This window comes from Schistocerca nitens, chromosome 7, assembly GCF_023898315.1.
Source record: "Schistocerca nitens isolate TAMUIC-IGC-003100 chromosome 7, iqSchNite1.1, whole genome shotgun sequence".
NCBI lineage: Eukaryota > Metazoa > Arthropoda > Insecta > Orthoptera > Acrididae > Schistocerca > Schistocerca nitens.
The window spans coordinates 111,542,789-111,553,757 of record NC_064620.1 but is presented as its reverse complement, the minus strand read 5'-3'; positions in this window follow the sequence as shown (position 1 = coordinate 111,553,757).

Below are 10,969 nucleotides of genomic sequence, written 5' to 3'. Positions count from 1 at the left end.
GCTTACAAGAACTCTGCAATACCATATAACTTATATTGCACGTTTGGGCCGCTTTTCTCAGTGAAGATGACATGCTCAGTCCTTCATTTACTGCTTCACCATATGTTTCCTTGGGCATAGGGCCTGTATCAGTCTTCTTTGCAGTGTAACAACTGGCTCATGCCTCTTTGTAACAACTTACCCCATGCTACGCCATTTTGTCTTATTGTAGAAAAATTTAATTAAAATTTTTTATTTGGAAGTTTTACGCATATTACTACGTACCTGAATGTTGGACGGTCAACTGTAACAACACAGTGCTGATGTTTCCTTTTTTTTCTTTTTTTCCCTCCAAATCAGTCAGCGGAAGCTAGTTCTGCGTCACACCAACAAACGCTAAATTTAACGTTACTGTTCGCTTGATTATTCACCTCGTTCGTGTAAAGTCCGTGGTAGAGCTCGGTAGCTTTCTGAATGTATTCTTCAAGCTCTGCTTCCTATTCGTCGGAGAAAACCTTCCGAGATCGCTTGTAACAGATGTTTGCCATAAGCAACTCTTCCGATTCTGAAAGTAAACAGACAAGAAAGAAATTTAACAGGCCCATGTATGTATTTCTGAGCGCATCTATTACGATCGAGGAGATTAGTTTGTTTTAAATCCATGGATGTATTTTCTCGTTATATTACAGCAGTAATCTACAACGCCCCAATGGGCGACGCCAACAATGCAAAATAAGCTGGCTACCTCTCTTTTCTGCTTCTATACGCTTACAAGACCTCTGCAATATCATATAACTTATGTTGCACTTTTGGGCCGCTTTTCTCAGTGAAGATGAGCCACTCAGCGCTTCATTTACTGCTTCAACATGTGTTTCCTTGGGCGTTGGGTCTGTATCAGTCTTCTTTACTGTGTAACAACTGGCCTCTGCCTCTTTGTAACAACGTGCCCAATGCTACGCCATTTTGTCTTATTGTAGAAAACATTAATTTAAAAGTTTTATTTGGAAGTTTTACGCATATTGCTACGTACCCGAATGTAGGACGCTCAACTGTTGCAACCCAGTGCATTCCTTCATACACAGTGTAACAAAAAAAAAAAAAAAAAATTACGCCAGCACAAGAAAAACACGTTTTCTGTCAGAAGCACCTTATTACCAAATGATGGCCGATATGTAAAGTGTGGAGGGAGGGATTCTCTCGGTGCTACCATCTGGTGGAGAAACCAGGAAACTGCTCTAACGGTTAATTTTTTTTTCTTTTTGTCAACTAAGAGCTTGCCCCGTGTAACAACTATCCCCAGTCTGCCCTATGCATCTCTCACTTCTTGCACTGTAACAAAGATAATTCTCTACATTAAAGAATGTCCCGGCAGACAAATGCATGAGCCTAATTGAGGATAATTTGAATAATTATTTATTTATCATATGGCTCTCAGTGCCGGGAGTCTCCAAAGATAAGCCGGCCGAAGTGGCCGTGCGGTTAAAGGCGCTGCAGTCTGGAACCGCAAGACCGCTACGGTCGCAGGTTCGAATCCTGCCTCGGGCATGGATGTTTGTGATGTCCTTAGGTTAGTTAGGTTTAACTAGTTCTAAGTTCTAGGGGACTAATGACCTCAGCAGTTGAGTCCCATAGTGCTCAGAGCCATTTGAACCATTTTTCTCCAAAGATATGCACAGCTCACCTTCGACGCAGCTATTTTCATTTAAACAGTGTGGCTGCGTCTGTAACGGAACTGGAATCTTTCAGCAGAGAAAGGTACTCAGAACGAATTATCTGTGGTCTTTAGTAAGGCTCCTACCCAGGCATTTGCCTTAACTGAAAATGGGAAACTACAGAAAACTGTTTACAAGGATGAGGCGAATGGATTCAAACCACCACGCCTCTCGTATCCAGAGCTACCCCAAGTCGATGGAGAATTTGGATAAACTGTTTGTTGTATATTGTTTTAAAATAAGATACAATGCATCACAACAAAAGATTGAATTATGACATTGCAGATTTCTCCTGTAATGGGCGTGTTAAGTCATTTGATAGCGGATGGCCGGCCGCGGTGGCCGAGTGGTTCTAGCCGCTTCAGTCCGGAACCGCGTGACGGCTACGGTCGCAGGTTCGAATTCTGCCTCGGGCACGGATGTGTGTGATGTCCTTAGGTTAGTTAGGTTTAAGTAGTTCTAAGTTATAGGGGACTGATGACCTCAGATGTTAAGTCCCATAGTGCTCAGAGCCATTTGCACCATTTTTTGATAGCGCATGAATAGATGCGTATTTTAAGATTTCTTTGCGCATAGAATTCGTGGCTTCACTTATTACAGTATTACAAGAGCGAACATAGATTTCGGGTGGAAAAGGGAGCGAGGGAGGGAAAGCTCAATCGTCTCGGACGAATTGAAGTAAGCCGCTGAAAGAATCTTTCGGAAACGAACTATAGAAAGTGCTGTCATCATGTACCCTTTCCGTTTTCCACTAACCCATCCCTATCGATTCATATCGGAACTAGTTGTCATAACTAAGTACCGCACGGGTGACCACGTGGGGAGCGATATTGCCTTATGGGCGCATAAGAGCCTGAAGCCGGTCGTGTTCAGAGCTCGCTCGGACAGATGTAGGTCTTCGTTTTATCCGCGCGCTGTTCGAGAGTGGTACCATAGAAAATTATTGTGAACCTTCTGCCGGGACCTTACGTGTGATCTGCAGAGTATCCATACAGATGTAGATTTAGATGGGCATCGTCACTGTTGTGGCACAAAATGATGCGGTGCCATGTTGTGGGTGAAATTTTCCGAAGGGTAGGCAGTGAGATGTCCTAGAATGCCTGTATAACAGCTTGCTATAATTCGTCAGTTGTCTGTCGCCATTCTTTCGAGGTATGCGGTGTAATTATTCCCCAGAGGGATCAGTCACATGATGTCAGTTCTGGACCCCTCCTCGGAGGGCACTCGATCGTCTCTGGCAGACACACTGATCCTCTCTCTATCCTAACATGGGGCTAACTTGTAGAGCGTATTGAGTAGGAGCTCTGTCTTGTTGAACCTAACAGTCACCAAGAATTTGCAGTCTCTGGAACCGTGGAATAAACCATTCACGTAACCTTTTCAAGTAAGAATGTGGATTCACTGGAACGTCCTACAAATATGGTCCTATGAGATGCCTACTGGGCATTGCAGCACAGAGCGTAACATTTGAGGGGTTATTCTCTAATTGTACATAGTAATATGTGTTTTCCTTGCCCCAGAAAAAATATCCATATTCCGAAAAGAGCGATAAACTGCACATTCGTCTCAGAAGAAAACTTTGCCCCGCTGTGGGAACGTCACAAATACATCAAGTAATCTAAAGAAACCGTCATGTCTTCGCCACATGTATGTATCACTCAACTCATTTAGGTATATTGGTCTAAAGAATTTTAATTTCAGATATTTTTTCATTTCGGTCAGGATATCGCTTTTGGTACTCGAAGTTCACCAGGCATTTTCCGCAATGGTTTCATGGGGGACCTGGTCACGAAATCCGCCACCGCTGCACGTGTTTGCAGTCGTGTTGATAGTGGACCCGTTCTGTTTGCATCCAAACTGGAGCCTGTTTAGAAGAGTTTCTGTTGCTATTACACTATCAAAAATGGTTCAAATGGCTCTGAGCACGATGGGACTCAACATCTTAGGTCATCAGTCCCCTACACTTAGAACTACTTAAACCTAAGGACATCACACACATCCATGCCCGAGGCAGGATTCGAACCTGCGACCGTAGCAGCAGCGCGGTTCCGGACTGGAGCGCCTAGAACCGCTCGACCACCGCGGCCGGCTTATTACAGTATCGTTAGCCTCTTTATGGAACAGTGGCGCGAAATGCCGTTGCACATCTCTCACAGTTTTCGCGATGTGTGCACATCCAAAAGTCCTTCCAAGCTGTAGGTATTTGTATCTTGCCCCTAAAAAGAAAGAAGACATGTGGATTATAATTATAGATCATGACCAAAAACTGATGGCGTGAAAGTATTTCCGGATCTTACCGTACGATATCACTAAAATAGTGTACAAATTGGAATTGGGCTTGACAGATTTGAATGATGGGAAGGAAGTGTCTTCACCTTGTACCTTAAGCATGGGGAGGTCACGATTTCCGATTCAAAATCTTGGCCACATAAGCCCTTCAAACACGTTTGTAGTTGCAGAGGTTCCTAAACTGAGTAATTAAGAAACTGAAGTGGTGGACAGCGACTACGACACACAATAAAACAGGTCATTAAGAAAATACGAGAACAAAGAATTTTCGCATTGCCGTGAATAGCCTTCACACAAGTACGGATGTGGCCAAGAATTCACGACAAATAAAGGTAATCAAAATACTAATTGTTAAAAGAAATTAGGCATCTACACGTATTCTAGAACAAAGTCCCCAGCCGCGGTTTCTGTCCGATGTACGAAGGCTAACTACTGTATGGATTTTGGTACGGTTTTCACTGTCAGATGGACTCTTTTACGAGGAAGGTTTATGTATATAATTTATAAACATTTCTCGGAAATGGGATGAATTGTGATTAATGAAAGTCCCCCACCGCGTCTTTCTGGACGTACGTGATGACTAATCTCAGGAAGTGTTGCAGGGATTGTGATATGCTTTTGATTGGGTTGGTGCGTAAGGTCGTAGGATTGTTTCGCAAGTTTAATAAACATAACAGACGCACAAAAGGGAGACTTCCGTCATCAATAGCCTGCCAGCGCTGGGGTAACTTTCCCATTCCGCGACCGCATAAATCACGATTTTGTGAGGCGAAGGACTCGTCGAGCCGAGTTCGTAGCGAACTTTCATCCGGAAAGGAAGTTCCTTGAAGGTTGTTCGATAGAAAGGGGAAAAGATGAAAATCTGAGGGCGCAAGATCAGCTGAATACGATGGGTATGGAATGAATTCCCAACCAAGCTACTGTGTTGTACTTTGTCAGTGTAGCAGAATGGGGGCGGGTGCCATCGTAGAGCTGCATCACTTCACGCAGTCTCCTGGTCGCTGTTCTCGGAATGCGGCTGCGAGACTCCTCCGTTGTTGGCAATAAATGCCTGCAGTGAAGGTTACACCTCTGTGAAGTAATTCGTAATGCACTTTGCCGCAGTTGTTCCGCTAGGAGCTTAACATTACCTTTTGCAGATGCACACCGCCCTTTGTAAGCCGGATTTGCTGCTTTATTTGGGCTCAATGTTTCCTTTTTTTCCTTGTGGCAGTATCAAGACACCATTTGTCGTCTCCAATAATGACGGTCACCCGCAAATTTATGTGATTTTGGCTTAGAGCATACGGTACCCGTACACCCAGTTTCTGAACCTTCCCCACGTCATAAAGATGTCGCATGATGGTGGAAGGATCACAGTTCACCACATTTGCCAGTTATCGAGTACACTGACGTGTATCATTGTTTATTAATACGTTAAAACGATTTCCGTCAAACCCCGACGGTCTTCCTGAACTTGGAGATTCACTAATGTCAACACAATCTTTCTTAAAACGAGAAAGAGAAAAAGCCTTTTCTTGCCATGCTCTGTCCAATGGCTTTATCCCCATGTACGGCGCAAATTTTTCTGACCGTCTCCGTTGCAGTCACCCCTATTGAACTCAAACAGAGAAACCTTTCTGAAATGTTCCGATTTCTCCAATTGGCACTCCATTTTCTAACATAAATAGCTCCACTCACTATCTCCAAATCAGAAAATGACACTATGTAAACTCAAATAGCGACAGTGAACTATAATTAATAATGACAGTAAATAAACTCATAGAAACTGGAATACCAATATAGAAACAAAAACACTACGATCTTATGCACCAACCTAATACAAATAGACCTATTGTTCCTAATCTACACTACTGGCCATTAAAATTGCTACACCAAGAAGAAATGCAGATGATTAACGGGTATCCATTGGACAAATATATTATACTAGAATGGACATGTGATTACATTTTCACGCTATTTGGATGTATAGATCCTGAGAAATCAGTACCCAGAACAACCACCTCTGGCTGTAATAACGGCGTTGATACGCCTGGGCATTGAGTCAAACAGAGCTTGGATGGCGTGTACAGGTACAGCTACCCATGCAGCTTCATCACGATACCACAGCTCATCAAGAGTAGTGACTGGCGTATTGTGACGAGCCAATTGCTCGGCCACTATTGACCAGACGTTTTCAATCGGCGAAAGATCTGGAGAATGTGCTGGACAGGGCAGCAGTCGAACATTTTCTGCATCCGGAAAGGCCCGTACAGGACCTGCAACATGCGGTCGTGCATTATCCTTCTGAAATGTAGGGTTTCGCAGGGATCGAATGAAGGGTAGAGCCACGGGTCGTAACACATCTGAAATGTAACGTCCACGGTTCAAAGTGCCGTCAAGAGGTGACCGAGACTTGTAATCAATGGCACCCACACCATCAAGCCGGGTGATACGCCAGTATGGCGATGACGAATACACGCTTCCAATGTGCGTCCACCGAAATGTCACCAAACACGGATGCCCCCATCATGATCCTGTAAACAGAACCTGGATTCATCCGAAAAAGTCACGTTTTGCCATTTGTGCACCCAGGTTCATCGCTTAGTACACCATCGCAGGCGTTCCTGTCTGTGATGCAGCGTCAAAGGTAACCGCAGCCTTGGTCTCCGAGCTGATAATTCATGCTGCTGCAAACGTCGTCGAACAGTTCGTGCAGAGGGTTGTTGTCTGGCAAACGTTCCCACCTGTTGACTCAGGGATCGAGACGTGGCTGCACGATCCATTACAGCCATGCGGATAAGATGTTTGTCATCTCGACTGCTTGTGATACGAGGCCGTTGGGATCCAGCACAGCGTTCCGTATTACCCTCCTGTACCCACAGAGTCCATATTCTGCTAACAGTCATTGGATCTCGAGCAACGCGAGCAGCCTTGTCACGTTACGATAAACCGCAATCGCCATAAGCTATAATTCGACCTTTATCAAAGTCGGAAATGTGATGGTACGCATTTCTCCTCCTTACATGAGGCATCACTACAACGTTTCACCAGGCAAAGCCGGGCAACTGCTGTTTGTGTATGAGAAATCGGTTGGAAAGTTCCCTTATATCAGCACGTTGTAGATGTCACCACCGGCGCCAACCTTGTGTGAATGCTCTGAAAAGCTAATCATTTGCATATCACAGCGCCTTCTTCCTGTCGGTTAAATTTCGCGTCTGTAGCACGTCATCTTTGTGATGTAGCAACTTCAATGGCCAGTAGGGTATTTAACGACATAGGAGACAATCTGAGTAGTCGTCTTAGATTTTTTGCAGATGATGCTGTCATTTACCGTCTTGTAAAGTCATTAGATGATCAAAACGACTTGCAAAATCATTTAGATATTTGTATGGTGAGAAAAGTGGAAATTGACCCTGAATAAGGAAGAGTGTGAAGTTATACACATAATTACTAAAAGAAATCAGCTAAATTTCTGTTACGCGATGAGTCACACAAATCTGAAGGCTGTAAATTCAACTAAATACTTAGGGATTACTATTACAAATAACCTAAATTGGAACGATCACATAGATAATATTGTGGGTAGAGCAATCCGAAGACTGCGATTCATTGGCAGAACACTTAGAAGGTGCAACAGGTCTTCTAAAGAGACTGCTTACACCACGCTTGTCCTTCTGGAGTATTGCTGTGCAGTGAGGGATCCGCATCAGGTGGGACTGACAGATGACATCGAAAAAGTGTAAAGAAGGGCAGCTCGTTTTCTATTATCGTGAAATAGGGGAGATAGTGTCACAGATATGACACGTGAATTGGAGTGGCAATCATTAAAACAAAGGCGTTTTTCGTTGCGACGGGATATTCTCATGAAATTTCAATCACCAGTTTTCTCCTCCGATTGCGAAAACATTCTGTTGGCATCCACCTACATAGGGAGAAACGACCGTCACGATAAAACAAGAGAAATCAGGGCTCGCACGGAAAAATTTAAGTGTTCGTTTTTCATGCGTGCCGTTCGAGAGTGGAACGGTAGAGAGACAGCTTGAAGGTGGTTCATTGAACCCTCTGCCAGGCACTTTATTGTGAATAGCAAAGTAATCACATGGATGTAGATGTAGATTCATAAGGATGGTTTGTGTATACAATTTATTACCTCTAGGTCGAAGAAGTCGTTCTGCACTAGGTACCTATCGCTACCCGCTAAAATCGGGGCTGGTCACTGGCTGTTAATAAGTTAATAATCAAATAGTGCTTACAAAGAGGTGAACAATGTACCGTTAATCTAAATTCTGAAATTAATCTTTACTCTTCGGATGCCATTGGGGAAAAAGCTTTCTACATAAATCAAAGAAATCAGAGTGAGGTGACGGAGATCACTGCACTCACGACATTCCAGTCGGGGCGGGAAGGTGCATGGTTGTGATGTCTTTCCACAGCGTGGTGATGTCGAATGTGACTTGCAGCATCCAGCCGGCTGCCACTCCTACAAAGCCCTTGCTCGAAAAAGTTGCTCGCGCAGCTTTAAGATGTTGGCGCTTTATTGCAGGCGTCATTACTCGCCTTTGTGAAAATAACGAACAGCAAAACTGTAACGAGGCTCTAGGTGGCGAGATCTTGGTACCAAATGCGAAGATCGTCTTTGTCTTTTGCACGTGCGACTACTGAGGACAGTAGGGGCTAAGACTGCCGCGCTACGTAGCTTTATGACCTGGCAACTGCTGCTAGGACACAAGTAATGACTTCAGTTCTTAGAAAGTATATGTTTACCGTATCAAGGCGCCTCTGTTAGGAAGAAGGAGCAGTCGGATTTTCGCCGGACCTTAAACCGCTGTCGCCCATTTCGAGAAATTGCTCTGCAGCGATGATCACATCGTAGATCAAATACCGGGATACTGTTTCACAGTATGTCAGCATGATTACGATTATCTCTTTACCCTACGATTATTCTTTGAGCGGGAAATCTCCTCGTAAATTTATACATATTTCGGAATAACAATAGCATTAAAGCACGAAATTCAGCAGAGTGTTGATTATAACGAGGGTATCAATATTACGTGTCAATATTAATCTGAATGTGTTTCATTTTGGCCTCATTCGTTACTATTGACCTCGCACGAGCACTCACGTACCTATCTTGGCGTGTGGCGAGGCTAGATTCAGTTGTAGTGTCGCAAACGAAAGTATTGTAAATAAAATAGAGGTTACAATGTTGTCATAAAGCCTGCTAACAGGGTTTTGAATTTAGGGTGTTTTAAAGAAATGACTCTATGTACACAAAAATAAATGAATAGAAGTGTACTATTTGGCTATAGTGCATTTGGTAAATTGAATAAATTTTGTGTAAAGTATATGAAAGACAATGTATTGTCTCAGGATTTTTCGGCATGATTGATTAATTGTGTGTTTTTCGGCAGTACAGCTTAGGATACCAACTTGTTATCTTCGTTACGCCAGCCGAATCTCAGATAAGATCAAAAGACTGGTATCCAGTTTATAATGATCCCCTCACTTAGATAAAAATTGGTCATAATGTAAAAGTTCCCCGGAAACAAGCTGTGTACTGCATCAGATGTAAATGTGGCGTTTCTTATTTCGTGCAGATCATTAGAACACTCGAGGAGACGTCCAAAGAACACCAAGGTCACAACGCACTAAAACCACAAAGCAAATCGTCACAGGACACTGCACCGATTATAAACATGTAATGAAATTCAACGAGGCTATTATCGTGGCACAAACGGCTAGTTTCTGGAACAGCGTAACATAGGGTCTGTGGAAACAAAGAAGGCGGAAAACATAATAAACAATATCAGAGGTTTCAGTTCAAACAAGGCCTGGAGACCGTACTTTGTTTAAGAATTCTCCGGTTGTCTCAACCTGCACTGGAAAATGCTAAAGAAAATATGCATTGAATGCAATAACAGTGCGGGCGCCAGAAAACAAATAATCCTAAAAAGTCGTACGACCTCGGAAATAAATAATGGTACGACGCCAGCTATGCTTAACAGTCTCATTATTTCAACAAAAAAAAGAAAAAAATAGAACAAAAGAAAGCGTTTATTCAGCAATAAATATAATAAAATTCATTACAGTGCTTTTAAATAGATTACAAACATAATGATTTCCTTCAGAGACCGCATAACATATATTCAGGTCATCGTTACATAATTGGCTTATTTAGAAAGTTGGTGCACCTCTAGCTGTAGTTTTTCTTTCGCGTTAACTTACGGTGGTTAGAGTCCAGGCAACGAGTACGCATAATATAGCTTGTAGCATCTGAGGAAAAGACTAGGACAGATGTCGAAATGTTGTGCATGAAATAGAAACAGATAGACGGATGAGCAGCCGAAATCACAACCGCAGCAGCTCTCTTAGATTGTTTGTAAATGACGCTGTCGTTCACTGTCCAGTAAAGTTATCAGAGGTTCAAATGAATTGCAAAATGATTTAGACAAGTTATCTGCCTGGTGCGGAGAGTGGGAAATGATCTTAAATAATAAGTAGTATGAGAACTTCAATTTTTTTTATCAGCAATCTTGTGACTGCTTTGTTGCGAATCACTACGAATTCCTCCCCAGTGCCAAGCCTTACATCTCACAGTAGCAAGTCCAACTTACGTTCTCAATTATACGCTGGTTGTATTCCAATCTCTGTCTTCCTCTTACAGCTTTTATTCTCTGGAGTTCCCTCTAGCACCATGTAAGTTATTTCCTGAGCTATTACCACATAACTTGTCATCATGTCGCTCCTACTTGTCATTATTTTCCATTTAGTACTTTCCTCGCCGATTCTGTGGGGAATCTCCTCATTTCTTATCAATCTACATAAATTTCAACATTCGTCTGCAGCACCACATCTCAATAGCTTCGATTCTCCTCCACTCCCGTTTTCCCACAGCCCACGTTTCACTACCATTCAATGCTGTGCTGCAAACGTACATTCTCAGAAATTTCTTCCTCGAATTAAGACCTACATTTGATACTACTAGACTTTTCTTGGGCAGGAATGTC